The 15976-nt window shown below is 43.7% G+C and overlaps 1 protein-coding gene across 2 annotated transcripts in view; it reads left to right on the top strand.

The window, feature by feature from the left end:
* The first annotated feature begins 14726 nt into the window (after positions 1-14726).
* LOC129831878 (protein c-ets-1-B) overlaps positions 14727-15976 on the top strand; it is a 43676-nt gene continuing 42426 nt past the window's right edge. For both annotated transcript variants that reach the window (XM_055895423.1, XM_055895422.1), the window contains exon 1: positions 14727-14829. The gene's annotated coding sequence lies outside the window, so the exon portion shown is untranslated. The remainder of the gene's footprint in view (positions 14830-15976) is intronic.

Here is a 15976-nt window from a genome sequence, read left to right as displayed (position 1 = left end):
ATATGGGGCTTAGGTGACAAAACGGATGGCACTGTGATAGACTACATCCAATTTGCTGAGTAGAGTGTTGGAGGCTATTTTGTAAATGACATCACCGAAGTCAAGGATCGGTAGGACAGTCAGTTTTACGAGGGTATGTTTGGCAGCATGAGTGAAGGATGCTTTGTTGTGAAATAGGAAGCTGATTCTAGATTTAATTTTGGATTGGAGATGCTTAATGTGAGTCTGGAAGGAGAGTTTACAGTCTAAACAGACACCTAGGTTTTGTAGTTGTCCACATATTCTAAGTCAGAACCGTCCAGAGTAGTGATGCTAGTCGGGCGGGCGGGCGGGTGCGGGCAGCGATCGGTTGAAGAGCATGTATTTCGTTTTACTATTATTTAAGAGCAGTTGGAGGCCACGGAAGGAGTGTTGTATGGCATTGAAGCTCGTCTGGAGGTTTGTTAACACAGTGTCCAAAGAAGGGCCAGAAGTATACAGAATGGTGTTGTCTGCGTAGAGGTGGATCAGAGAATCACCAGCAGCAAGAGTGACATCATTGATATATACAGAGAAAAGAGTCGGCCAGAGAATTTAACCCTTTGGCATCCCCATAGAGACTGCCAGAGGTCCGGACAACAGGCCCTCCAATTTGACACACTGAACTCTATCTGAGAAGTAGTTGGTGAACCAGACGAGGCAGTCATTTGAGAAACCAAAGCTGTTGAGTCTGCCGATAAGAATGTGGTGATTGACAGAATCGAAAGACTTGGCCAGGTCGATGAAGACGGCTTTTATCGATGGCGGTTATGATATCGTTTAGGACCTTGAGCGTGGCTGAGGTGCACCCATGACCAGCTCGGAAACCAGATTGCATAGCGGAGAATGTACGTTGGGATTTAAAATGGTCGGTGATCTGTTTGTTAACTTGGCTTTCGAAGATTTTAGAAAAGCCGGGCAGGATAGATATAAGTCTGTAACAGTTTGGGTCTAGAGTGTCTCCTCGTTTGAAGAGGGGGGTGACCGCGGAAGCTTTCCAATCTTTAGGGATCTCAGGCGATACGAAAGAGGTTGAACAGGCTGGTAGTAGGGGTTGCAACAATTGCGGCGGATAATTTTAGAAAGAGAGGGTCCAGATTGTCTAGCCCAGCTGATTTGTAGGGGTCCAGATTTTGCAGCTCTTTCAGAACATCAGCTATCTGGATTTGTGTTAAGGAGAAATGGGGGAGGCTTGGGTAAGTTGCTGTGGGGGGTGCAGGGCTGTTAACCAGGGCAGGGGTAGCAAGGTGGAAAGCATGGCCAGCCGTAGAAAAATGCTTTTTGAAATCTCGATTATCGTGGATTTATCGGTTGTGACAGTGTTTCCTAGCCTCAGTGCAGTGGGCAGCTGGGAGGAGGTGCTCTTATTCTCCATGGACTTTACAGTGTCCAAAAACTTTTTGGAATTTGTGGTACAGGATGAACATTTCTGTTTGAAAGAGCTAGCCTTTGCTTTCCTAACTGACTGTGTGTATTGGTTCCTAAGTTACCTGAAAATTTGCATATCGTGGGGGCTATTTGATGCTAATGCAGTACGCCACAGGATGTTTTTGTGCTGGTCAAGGGCAATCAAGTCTGGAGTGAACCAAGGGCTATATCTGTTCTTAGTTCTGTTCTGATACTCGGTCATAAGAGACGGTAGCAGCAACATTTTGTACAAAATAAGTTACAAACTTACAAAAACACACACAAAATAGCACAGGCGGTTTGGAGCCCGTAAAACAGCAGCCATCCCCCCCCCGGCACCATTATCCACAATCATGCTTAGGATCATGTATAAAAATGCTGGGCAGGCCATTATTTTGGCTATCATGGCTATGCCCCCATAGGATGACAATACCCCCATCAACATGGAAAGAATGGTTACAGAATGGTTTGATGAGCATGAAAACGATGCCGTGGCCGTCTCAGTCACCAGATCTCAACTCAAATGAACAATTATGGGAGAATCTGGAGTGCCGCCTGAGACAACATTTTCCACCACCATCAACAAAACACCAAATCATGGAATTTCTTGTGGAAGAATGGTGTCGCATCACTCCGATAGAGTTCCAGACACTTGTAGAATCTATACCAAGGTGCATTGAAGCTTTTTTGGCTTGTGGTGGCCCAAAGCCCTATTAAGACACTTTCTGTTGGTGTTTCCTTTATTTTGGCAGTTACCTGTATGTTCCCAAACACAAAACAGTAAACATGTAGAAAAAAATGGTTTGCTGACAGTAACTGGTGGGCCCCCCTGGCCACCACAGATGGTTCTGGTGGTAAGGGGGAGCAGGCGGAATTATTAAACACAGACACAGAACAACCACGATGCCAGGACAACAACCTCTCCTTCAAAGTGATCAAGACAAAGGAGATGATCGTGGACTACAGGAAAAGGAGGGCCGAGCACGCTCCCATTCTCATTGACAGGGCTGTAGTGGAGAAGGTTGAGAGCTTCAAGATCCTTGGTGTTCACATCACCATCAAACTATCATGGTCCAAACACACCAAGACAGTCATGAAGAGGGCACGACAACACTTATTCCCCTCAGGAGACTGAAAAGATTTGTCATGGGTGCTCAGATCCTCAAAAAAGTTCTACAGCTGCACCATCGAGAGCATCCTGACTGGTTGCATCACCGCCTGGTATTGCAACTGCTCAGCCTCTGACCGCAAGGCGCTACAGAGGGTAAAACGTACGGTCCAGTACATCACTGGGGCCAAGCTTCCTGCCATCCAGGACCTCTATACCAGGCGGTATCAGAGGAAGGCCCAAAATATTGCCAAAGACTCCAGCCACCCTAGTCATAGACTGTTCTCTCTGTTACCGCACGACAAGCGGTACCGGAGCGCCAAGTCTAGGTCCAAAAGGCATCTTAACAGCTTCTACCCCCATTCCATAAGACTGCTGAACAGCTAATCAAATGGCTACCCGGACTATATTCATTGACCCCCCCCCTCTTTTTTTATGCTGCTGCTACTCACTGTTTATTATCTACGCATAATAGTTACTTTACCCCTACCTACATGTACATATTACCTAAATTACCTCGACTATCCTGTACCCCCCGCACATTGACTCGGTACCGGTACCCCCTGTATATAGCCTCTATTGTTATTTTATTGTTGCTCTTTTATTTGTTTTACTTTAGTTTATTTAGTAAATAACTCTTATTTTTCTTAACTGCATTGTTGGTTAAGGGCTTGTAAGTAAGCAGAAGAATTAGGATTGTACCCACTAATTTAAAAAATCAAGAAAATCCAGAAAAGCAATGCACACACATTCCACCACAACGCCCTCACCTACAGAGATGAACCTAGAAAAAGAATCCCATCAGCCAGCTTGTTCTGGGGCTCTGTTCACAAACAGAAACAGACCTCACAGAGCCCCAGGACAGCAACACAATTAGACCCAACAAAATGTTGAGAAAACAAAAAGATCACTATTTGACACACTGGAAAGAACCAACCAAAAAACAGAGCAAACTGGAATGCTATCTGGCCCTGAACAGAGAGTACACAGTAGCAGAATACCTGACCACTGTGATTGACCCAAAATTATGAAAATCCTTGATTACATACAGACTCGGTGAGCATAACCTTGCTATTGAGTGAGGCTGCTGTAGGCAGACGTGGCTCTCAAAAGAAGAAATGCTCACAAAATGAGGTGGAAACTGAGCTGCACTTCCTTACCTCCTGACAAAGTTATGACCATATTAGAGACACATATTTCTCACAGATCACACAGACTCACAAAGAATTTGAAAACAAATCAAATATTGATAAACTCCCATATCTATTAGGTAAAATAACACAATGTGCAATCACAGCAGCAAGATTTGTGACCCGTTGCCATGAAAACAGGGCTACCAGTGGAGCACAAACAACACTGTAAATACAACCAATATTAATCTGTTTACTTATCTTCCCTTACTATTAATACTACAACTATTTGCAAGATGTCAAAACACTGTACATAGCTGATAATATAACATTTGAAATGTCGTTATCCTTTTGAAACCTTTATGAGTGCAATATTGTACATTTGATTCATGTTGTTTTGTGTTCCTTCTCACTTTTAGTTATTGTTTATTTCACTTGCTTTGGCAATGTAAACATGTTTCCCATGCCAAAAAAGCCTCTTTGAACTGAATTGAGAGAAAGAGAGACAAAGAGAGAGAGAGAGAGAGAGAGAGAGAGAGAGAGAGAGAGAGAGAGAGAGAGAGGGGGGGGGGGTGGAGGCTAAGTAAAGAGAGGGGTGGAGGAAGAGAGAATGTGAGGGGAGGTAGGGAAGGATGGAAAGAAGAATGGGGGAAGACAGAGAGCATCCCGTTTCCTCACAGAGAGAATCATGGCACAGGATGGACTATACATCCTTAAAACATCAACTCTGGGCTAAAAATATCTCCGGCGCTGCACAGTAAGGGGGCGGGGTGGAAATGGGGTGGGGGTTAGGGGGGCATGGGAAGGGGAAGGGGAGCCAAGTGGGATAGTCAGGAGGAAAGCTAGTGAGAAACACTTCTCCGGAGGACGGTTATGTTGGGATAAGACTGAGTGTGAGTGAAAAGGGGCGAGATGGAGGGGGGATGGGATGGCGGGGTATTATTTAAGCAGTTGTAATCTAACCCCCTGGCTGTATCTATCTACCTCCACAGAACAGAACGAGGACTCAAATGAACTATCCTGTCATTAATTATAGGCTCTGGCTCTATAAACACTTCTCTGAGCCTGACCTGGTGGAGGGAGGGAGGGAGTGGAGGGAAGGGAAGAGGGAACCATGGGTTAGGGGCTTCTGCTGTTCTCAGGGTGAGCATTAGCAGGCCTCCATCGTTGTAGCAGCTGGAGTACCTATAGTATTACGGGGGGTTGTAGAGCTAAGTTTACATCCCTTCAGATATGTTAATGAAACCAAGGCCTGGTAAGAATAAGGGAGCATATGAGTGAGGGGTGGCAGGAGCGATGTCTTTCCCAGGGCAGACTGTAAGAAAGAATAGGCTCTGGACTGGACACTACCCAGACCCTGGTGAAAATCACTGACAAGCAGCAACATCTTCCCTCTCATCGCCCTGCCGTTGATAAGCCTCACTGCACCTTCACAGATCACAGCATAGATGAGCTGAGTGAGCCTGGCAGATCTACTTGTGTCACTTATGTTGCTATCAGCGCTAACACAATGGGACTAGGATGGAGTTACTGATTGTCCAAAACACACCGAAGAGAGAGTCACAAGGGAGGCTGTTTAACACTATCTCCCTCTTTACAAAGCAGGCAAGCCACTCCAGCTGACCCCTCTCTCTCTCCAGCTTCACATTGTGCTGCTCTCTTACCCTCCTCTCTAGCCCTCTTCTCTCTTTACCAGCTTTCTCTCACGCCTCTAATGACAGTATGTGTTTCACAAGCATTCAGAAAACCCCTCTTCTAATTACATGACAAGCATCTCGTTCTAGGCGGCTAATGAAGAGGAATAGTTAGTGGCGGTGCTGGGACCGGAGCCCAGGCTGGACAGAGGAGGGGAGGGGGCTGCGTGGGTGTTCGTTTTGGAGCCAGCAGCTTATCAAGGGCACGCTGGACTCAGCATCTTGTTCTTCCTCCTCTTTCCTCCTTTTCCCCTCTCTCCCCTTCTTTCATCTTTATTTTTTGCTTCTTGAGCTAAAACTAAGTTAAAGGCAGTCAGTTAACTCTGAAATGTTTTACAACACTGTTGTATTTCAGAAGAGACATATGGAGGCGATGATTTCAATCACTGTGTTGCAACTTGCAGTTAGTTGGTACATTAGCTGATCTTGAATTACAATTCTGAGAAATAACATTCCATTGGGTCAAAATCAAACTCTGTATACGTGCCACAACCTTCAAAAATGCATTTGCATTGCTCTTCTACCAAAGTTTTCAAGGGGCTTTAAAAATACTTTTACTTTCTGTCCCCTTTACTCAAGAGGTGAAGTGGGATGCATTTGTTTTAATAGTACTGTGACAGTGTCATGACCCCGTAGATATTTCAAGACAACAACTTGTGAGCTGAGATGAGCAACAGTCAAATTCAGGGGGAAATGCTCTTTAGATTGAACTCAACAACACAGTCCCTGACTGAGGGGAGGGAGAGAGAGAGAGAGAGAGAGAGAGAGAGAGAGAGAGCGAGAGAGAGAGAGAGAGAGAGAGAGAGAGAGAGCGAGAGAGAGAGAGAGAGAGAGAGAGAGAGAGAGAGAGAGAGAGAGAGAGAGAGAGAGAGAGAGAGAGAGAGAGAGAGAGAGAGAGAGAGAAAGAGAGAGAGAGACTCTTACACTCTTACACTCGCCCAAGCCAACGGCATGTACCAGATGCTCAGCAGGCTCTGCTCACACTTACTGGCCTGAGGCCAAACCATGACCAACAACATTGGACACTTTATGGAACAAAAAGCCTTCACTATATCATCCTGGAATATCCAAGGCCTGAGGTCATCTGCCTTTGGCCTAAAGAGCAAGAACCCGGACTTCACCAAAGAAATCGGTAATGCAGACATTGTCATCCTGCAAGAAACCTGGTATAGAGGAGACGGACTCACTGGTTGCCCTCTAGGTTACAGAGAGCTGGTAGTCCCATCCACCAAACTACCAGGTGTGAAACAGGGAAGGGACTCAGGGGGAATGCTAATTTGGTATAGAGCAGACCTAACTCACTCCATTAAATTAATCAAAACAGGAACATTTTACATTTGGCTAGAAATTCAAAAGGAAATGATCTTAACAGAGAAAAATGTCCTCCTGTGTGCTACCTATATCCCCCCACTAGAATCCCCATACTTTAATGAAGACAGCTTCTCCATCCTGGAGGGGGAAATCAATCATTTCCAGGCCCAGGGACATGTATTAGTCTGTGGCGACCTAAATGCCAGAACTGGACACGAACCTGACACCCTCAGCACACAGGGGGACAAACACCTGCCTGCAGGTGACAGCATTCCCTCCCCCATATGCCCCCCTAGGCATAACTATGACAACATAACCAACAAAAACGGGTCACAACTCCTGCAGCTCTGTCGCACGCTGGGTATGTACATAGTCAATGGTAGGCTTCGAGGGGACTCCTATGGTAGGTACACCTATAGCTCATCTCTTGGCAGTAGCACTGTAGACTACTTTATCACTGACCTCAACCCAGAGTCTCTCAGAGCGTTCACAGTCAGCCCACTGACACCCCTATCAGATCACAGCAAAATTACAGTCTACTTGAACAGAGCAATACTCAATCATGAGGCATCAAAGCCAAAGGAACTGAGTAACATTAAGAAATGCTATAGATGGAAGGAATGCAGTTTGGAAACCTACCAAAAAACAATTAGGCAACAGCAAATCCAATCCCTTTTAGACAACTTCCTGGGTAAAACGTTCCACTGCAATAGTGAAGGTGTAAACTTGGCAGTAGAAAATCTTAACAGTATATTTGACCTCTCAGCTTCCCTATCAAATCTAAAAATCTCAAATAGAAAACCGAAGAAAATGAACAACAATGACAAATGGTTTGATGAAGAATGCAAAAATCTAAGAAATAAATTGAGAAACCTGTCCAACCAAAAACATAGAGACCCGGAAAACCTGAGTCTACGCCTTCACTATGGTGAATCACTAAAACAATACAGAAATACACTACGGAAAAAGAAGGAACAGCATGTCAGAAATCAGCTCAATGTAATTGAAGAATCCATAGACTCTAACCAATTCTGGGAAAATTGGAAAACACTAAACAAACAACAACACGAAGAATTATCTATCCAAAATGGAGATGTATGGGTAAACCACTTCTCCAATCTTTTTGGCTCTATAACAAAGAATAAAGAGCAAAAACATATACATGATCAAATACAAATACTAGAATCAACTATTAAAAACTACCAGAACCCACTGGATTCTCCAATTACCTTGAATGAGTTACAGGACAAAATAAAAACCCTCCAACCCAAAAAGGCCTGTGGTGTTGATGGTATCCTTAATGAAATGATCAAATATACAGACAACAAATTCCAATTGGCTATACTAAAACTCTTTAACATCGTCCTTAGCTCTGGCATCTTCCCCAATATTTGGAACCAAGGACTGATCACCCCAATCCACAAAAGTGGAGACAAATTTGACCCCAATAACTACCGTGGAATATGCGTCAACAGTAACCTTGGTAAAATACTCTGCATTATCATTAACAGCAGACTCGTACATTTCCTCAATGAACACAATGTACTGAGCAAATGTCAAATTGGCTTTTTACCAAATTACCGTACAACAGACCATGTATTCACCCTACACACCCTAATTGACAACCAAACAAACCAAAACAAAGGCAAAGTCTTCTCATGCTTTGTTGATTTCAAAAAAGCCTTCGACTCAATTTGGCATGAGGGTCTGCTATACAAATTGATGGAAAGTGGTGTTGGGGGTAAAACATACGACATTATAAAATCCATGTACACAAACAACAAGTGTGCGGTTAAAATTGGCAAAAAACACACACATTTCTTCACACAGGGTCGTGGGGTGAGACAGGGATGCAGCTTAAGCCCCACCCTCTTCAACATATATATCAACGAATTGGCGCGGGCACTAGAACAGTCTGCAGCACCCGGTCTCACCCTACTAGAATCCGAAGTCAAATGTCTACTGTTTGCTGATGATCTGGTGCTTCTGTCACCAACCAAGGAGGGCCTACAGCAGCACCTAGATCTTCTGCACAGATTCTGTCAGACCTGGGCCCTGACAGTAAATCTCAGTAAGACCAAAATAATGGTGTTCCAAAAAAGGTCCAGTCGCCAGGACCACAAATTCCATCTAGACACCGTTGCCCTAGAGCACACAAAAAACTATACATACCTCGGCCTAAACATCAGCACCACAGGTAACTTCCACAAAGCTGTGAACGATCTGAGAGACAAGGCAAGAAGGGCATTCTATGCCATCAAAAGGAACATAAATTTCAACATACCAATTAGGATCTGGCTAAAAATACTTGAATCAGTCATAGAGCCCATTGCCCTTTATGGTTGTGAGGTCTGGGGTCCGCTCACCAACCAAGATTTCACAAAATGGGGCAAACACCAAATTGAGACTCTGCATGCAGAATTCTGCAAAAATATCCTCCGTGTACAACGCAGAACACCAAATAATGCATGCAGAGCAGAATTAGGCCGATACCCACTAATTATCAAAATCCAGAAAAGAGCCGTTAAATTCTACAACCACCTAAAAGGAAGCGATTCCCAAACCTTCCATAACAAAGCCATCACCTACAGAGAGATGAACCTGGAGAAGAGTCCCCTAAGCAAACTGGTCCTAGGGCTCTGTTCACAAACACAAACACACCCCACAAAGCCCCAGGACAACAGCACAATTAGACCCAACCAAATCATGAGAAAACAAAAAGATAATTACTTGACACATTGGAAAGAATTAACAAAAAAACAGAGCAAACTAGAATGCTATTTGGCCCTAAACAGAGAGTACACAGTGGCAGAATACCTGACCACTGTGACTGACCCAAACTTAAGGAAAGCTTTGACTATGTACAGACTCAGTGAGCATAGCCTTGCTATTGAGAAAGGCCGCCGTAGGCAGACATGGCTCTCAAGAGAAGACAGGCTATGTGCACACTGCCCACAAAATGAGGTGGAAACCGAGCTGCACTTCCTAACCTCCTGCCCAATGTATGACCATATTAGAGACACATATTTCCCTCAGATCACACAGATCCACAAAGAATTCGAAAACAAATCCAATTTTGATAAACTCCCATATCTACTGGGTGAAATTCCACAGTGTGCCATCACAGCAGCAAGATTTGTGACCTGTTGCCACAAGAAAAGGGCAACCAGTGAAGAACAAACACCATTGTAAATACAACCCATATTTATGCTTACTTATTTTAACTTGTGTGCTTTAACCATTTGTACATTGTTACAACACTGTATATATTTAATATGACACTCGTAATGTCTTTATTGTTTTGAAACTTCTGTATGTGTAATGTTTACTGTTAATTCGTTTTGTTTGTTTCACTTTTGTGTATTGTCTACCTCATTTGCTTTGGCAATGTTAACACATGTTTCCCATGCCAATAAAGCCCCTTGAATTGAAATTGAATTGAATTGAATTGAGAGAGAGAGACAGAGAGAGAGAAAGAGAGAGACACACACACATAGAGAGAGAGAGAGAGAGAGAGAGAGAGAGAGAGAGAGAGAGAGAGAGAGAGAGAGAGAGAGAGAGAGAGAGAGAGAGAGAGAGAGAGAGAGAGAGACACACACATAGAGAGAGAGACACACACACATAGAGAGAGAGAGAGAGAGAGACACACACACAGAGAGAGAGAGAGAGAGAGAGAGAGAGAGAGAGAGAGAGAGAGAGAGAGAGAGAGAGAGAGAGAGAGAGAGACACACAGAGAGAGACAGAGAGAGAGAGACACACAGAGAGAGACAGAGAGAGAGAGACACACACAGAGAGAGAGAGACACAGAGAGAGAGAGACACAGAGAGAGAGAGATGCAGAGAGAGAGAGACACACAGAGAGAGAGAGACACAGAGAGAGAGAGACACAGAGAGAGAGACACACAGAGAGAGACACACAGAGAGACCCACACAGAGAGAGGGGGATTCAGCATGTGATTCTGTGAAACCAGGTCTGTCAAGGCAATGCTTAAACAGAAGATCCCTGTCCTGGGCCATCCCTCATGAAACACTCCAGAAACATGAACTATCTGGAGCGATTGTACGCTCCCAAACCATCAAATACTGAGGATGTTAGTCTGATTTAGTAGGCCTATTTAGGCCTGTTTAGACAACTTGCCAAAGGGATTGGTGCCTTAATTAAAGATAATATATCTCCCAAGACCTCTGCTTCACAGTCAGACTGCAACAAACTCCCAGTTCTTTGAGTCAGAGTGAGACCTAACCTACCTAACCACTGCCACTTCTGTATAAACACTCAAACTAATACAGAGAGCCTTTATATGACTTTAGTATTCATTGAGTTGAGTACTCCAGTGTTTCACACTTTCTTTTTCCCAATGTCAATATAGCTTCTTAGCCTTTTCAACGACCTAAAACTCTACAACAGTGACCGCACATGGATAGTGTAATACAATATGACATCCTCACTTTAGTCATTTGAATTGGGGATTTAATAAAAAAATGTCTCGGCAAGGAATAAAACAAGTCTTGAGCAGAAAGATCAGGCCTCTACCTCTCAAAGCACCACATTTCAGAAACAGAAACACACAGGGACCAAAATAGACGTTCTCCTCATAAAGAGCTCCTTCTTTGTAGTCGGCGTAGCAACATCTGCGGGCCAGTTTCTTCGGGGGGGAAAGGAAAGGATTCGGGCATCATATCAAAGAGAGTGGCCATCTCCTGTGTGAGGGGAGTGGGAGGAGAACTCCCCATTCTCACTCTCCTTAGAAAGGGATGAACGCAGCCCAACCTACAGCAATCAGAACACTGCTAATAAAAGACCATTAATATCACCTGTCAGTGCTATCTTTAGAAGATCCAAAAATGAGAAAGTGAGACAAAGGATTTATGGTCTGCACCCACTCAACACACCACAGGACACCGTTGGGGAAAGGGGGAGGGTGTTGATTAAAACAATACTGGGAATTGGGATGACAGACGCATATTGTCAACGAGAGATGAGAACAGGACAGAGATCTTCTTAATGATATTCTGAATGATTTCTGATGTTCTTCTGGCTTATCTGATCCATGGAAGGAACCCTGGGAAGTACTGCTCTTACCTTTTACCTCCGTTTAAACACAATAGTTCACCCCAAAATTGAAGTGTGCCAGCTATACCATGCCAACCCTGTGTCAATTCATTGAGGACTGAGACCTGCAGAACTCTCCTGATGCCTAAAGTAAAACATTGTGAAATAAATAACAAGAGTACATACAGTGCCTTTGGAAAGTACTCAGATCTCATTACTTTTTCCACATTTTGTTACGTTACAGCCTTATTCTAAAATTGATTAAATAAAACAATTTCCTAAGCAATCTACACACAATAACCCATAAGGACAAAGCAATAACAGGTTTTTAGACATTTTTGCACATGTATCACAAATAAAAAAACAGAAAAAACTTATTTATATAAGTATTCAGACCCTTTGCTATGAGACTCGAAATTGAGCTCAGGTACATCCTGTTTCCATTGATCGTCCTTGAGATGTTTCTACAACTTGATTGGAGTCCACCTGTGCTAAATTCAATTGATTGGACATGATTTGGAAAGGCACACACCTGTCTATATAAGGTCCCACAGTTGATAGTGTATGTCAGAGCAAAAACCAAGCCATGAGGTAGCAGGAATTGTCTATAGAGCTCTGAGACAGGATTATGTCAAGGCACAGATCTGGGGAAGGGTACCAAAACATTTCTGCAGCATTGAAGGTCCCCAAGAACACAGTGGCCTCCATCATCTCTAGCGAGACCTGAAAATAGCTGAGCAGCAACGCTCCCAATCCAACCGTACAGAACTTGAGAGAATCTGCAGACAAGAATGGGAGAAACTCCCCAAATACAGTTGTGCCAAGCTTGTAGCGTCATACCCAAGAAGACTCGAGGCTGTAATCACTGCCAAATGTGCTTCAAGAAAGTACTGACTGAGTAAAGGGTCTGAATAATTATGTAAATGTAATTTTTTTTTTGGTTTGTTTTTTATTTGCAAACATTTTGAAAAACAGTTTTTGCTTTGTCATTATAGAACATTCTGTGTAGATTGACGAGGGAAAAACTATTCAATAAATAGTTTTATTGAATAGTTGATTGAATAGTTAATTGAAACTATTCAATGAATAGTTTCCTTTTGTCAGGCTGTAACCTGACAAAATGTGAAAAAAGTCAAGGGGTCTGAGTACTTTCCAAAGGCACTGTATAACTGTAGTTTTACTAAGACAAAAATCAGGAGGGAAACTGTGAACTGTGAACGTCAAGTAACACCATGCCTTTGGTGAAAGTACAGTTGGCAATAAGAAAGTTCCCACTGAATGATGGGGTTTACTGGTGGCGATGGCAGGGTGTTCACTATCTGTTTAATGTAAAGCATGACTGCAGTTGAGCCAGAGAGAGAAGGAAAGACTGAGAGAGAGTGACTGAGCGGAAAAAGGTGGCACAATAATGGGGAGGTGAAAGGCATGAGGCCAAGTGATGAGAGCTGCTTCATGTGGAGCAGAAGTGTATCGGGGCCTCCCCTTTGAACTCCCAACGTCGATAATTGAAACAGCATTGAGAGGGCATCAGAAGAGATCTGGATCGCATTCCTCCCCCTTTATTAAATTTAGCTCATCAGAGGGGTGAGCCTGATTTCCTCTCTCCGCATGGCAATAACTCATCTCCTCCCCTTTTGCCCCCGACGTGTTGCCCATGTGTGCCCTAAGGGGGCCAAGGGAGAAAAGGGGGGCCGGGGGCGAGAGGCCCGCGTCAGGGCTTCAAACGGGGCGCTGAGAAAGTACAGGCCGCCCACCCCAGCCCAGCTTGCCACTGGGCTCCTTGTCTACAGCACTCCTTCACGCCTCTCACCTTGGACTTGAAAGCACCCCCAAGATATTTCTTTAAAGAGGCAGCCACTGCCAGGGGCTTGGACCGTGCACTTTCTAATTCAAACAAATGTTGTACCAGGGTCAAGAGAACCAGGGTCAAGAGAACCAGGGTCAAGAGAACAAAGGTGTTTCAGATGAGTCGCAAGTGTTGAGCTGATAAAAACCTGATTTTCCCTCCTCACCATGATGTTTTCCAGTAGAATGTTTTTTTTACAGATAGATAAATACATATAGTACAGTTAATAACCAACTGGATAGATACATCTCCTGTTGTTACCTGTGTATAACAGCACCCTATCAGACAGAGGGCTTGTAGATTTCACAGAGCGTGGAATCACCTCTTCTCATTTCGCAGACGAGTAGCTGAGGTTTCCGTCAGGGCTCTAATCAGCGTCACACATGCATGGCCTGGGTGGGGCTGAACGGCGCTGAGGCACCAGCCACTAGAGAGCTCTGGAGGGGCAAATAGATGACAAATATTAAAGGGCATCCTTTAGTGACCCGGAGGCAGCCATGAGCCACAACGACATGTACTGTTTGCGACACCTTGGTGGTGACACACTGTTGATGAGCACATGCTTCCTGACACCAGGCAGGACAGAAAAAGCCCTTGGCCTGTATGTTCTAACAACTGACTGACCACTCCCTTGGTCTCACCCTGGCTTGACTCTTCCCCCGATGTGATTCTGTGTGGCCTGTGTGCACATAACTGGTGGCTTATTCCAGGCCACACAGGAAGCCTATCCATTGTCATCCATTGTCACCATTATTAGCTCAGTTGGCTTCCCTCTAACTCTTGCTTTGGTATGTTCCTGTCTCCTCTCCTCCTGTCTCCTTATGACAACCTAAACTGGAAATAAAAATGAATTTCATATTTCCAAGTTCCAACTACACCTGCAAAACCAACCGAGCTGATCATATCTTTGGCTTGATAGTAAGAATACAAGTTGACTTGTAAAGTCCACGATTGACAAACCTGTATAGGATTGATGATGAAAACCCAGATGCATCACGAAACAATTAGACGTTTTTCTATTTGGATAACAGCAGTTCGGTTACTTAGCGAATGTATGGAAAACCCCAAAAGGATTTTGAGTGGGTCTCGGTAGGATTCGAGGGTGGGACTTAAATCCGGCAAGTGCATTGTCCTTCCTCCTTGGACTCACGGCAAGCCCAGGTACAGCATCAGTGCATTGTCTATCGCTGAACTGTCACAGCCAAGTAGCGTGCAGAGCGCACCACTCAACCAGCCTGCAAGAAGTTTCACTCACAACACACGGTAAGGTTATATACTCTTACCAATTTTACAAATCCAGTAGATATATGTTGGTAGAAAATAATATTGTTTACATATAAATAGGTGAAAAAATAGGAATTTGATGTGTCGTGTTGTAAAGCTCGCTTTGAAGTGCTGTTGCGCTTCCCGGGAGGAATGCTGTTGGAGCGTGCATGAACCGTACAATCTGTTGCATTTTGAATGAAACGGAGAAGACATGGTTTTTCTTTCTTCAAACGTACATCAAAATAGTTACAAGAAAAATATTACAGATGAATAATATTTTTTGGTATATGTGCATTCATATGCAATAGCATTGTCACGTGCGTCTCTGTTTGGATTCTCTGCTGTGCCATTGGCCACTGACCCAGTCATTTGGAAAACATGTTTATATTTCCAAACACAGACGTAAAGCCAAATTATATTTATTTTTAATATTAAGACAATTGTTTTTTCGAAAATATATTTACAAAAATGTAGTACCTCACAATGAACTGCAAAGTATTTTGTGTCCTAATGTAATTTTGTGATAGACAGATAACCTATTTTTCTCTTTGTAGTCAATTACACTAGTTATCACTTGAAAATGATAAAGTCTTTGTTATGTGTGCTAAATAAGGTCTACATGCTAGGCTAATTGTCCCTGCCCACGTAGTCAGTCAGCTCCCCTGGACAAGCTCTCATCTCAGCTGGGTTTCTGCTCCCCCTGTCTGTGGATGTTGCTGCTAGTAAACACTTGAGAGATGCCCAAAGTGAGTGGGAGGGAGGGGGGGAGAGAGAGAGAGGACAAGGAGGGAAGGAGTGGTGGAACATCAGGCAAATTGAACCTTTATTTAACTAGGCAAGTCAGTTAAGTGATCACCTATCAACACTGGAGATAGTGTGACTAAACATGTTCAATTCGGAATATTGAAAAAATCTGCCTAATATAAATGTCCAAATATGCAGAGACAATAGCAACTGAATTCATTATAATTTGACTGGAATGTTGTAGGCTAGAATTTAGTATCTGTTATTGCATTGTTGTCCGTGCAAATGTAAAATTTGGGGGGGAAGTTCTTGTTCATTGAAGATCCTCTATTTCTAAACCCTTTTCCATCAAGTGATTATGTCATTTAAAGGCAACATTGCAAAAAGGAAGAATTCTAAC

This window comes from Salvelinus fontinalis, chromosome 33 (genome assembly GCF_029448725.1).
Source record: "Salvelinus fontinalis isolate EN_2023a chromosome 33, ASM2944872v1, whole genome shotgun sequence".
Taxonomy (NCBI): domain Eukaryota; kingdom Metazoa; phylum Chordata; class Actinopteri; order Salmoniformes; family Salmonidae; genus Salvelinus; species Salvelinus fontinalis.
This window is presented reverse-complemented; position numbering and strand designations above follow the sequence as displayed.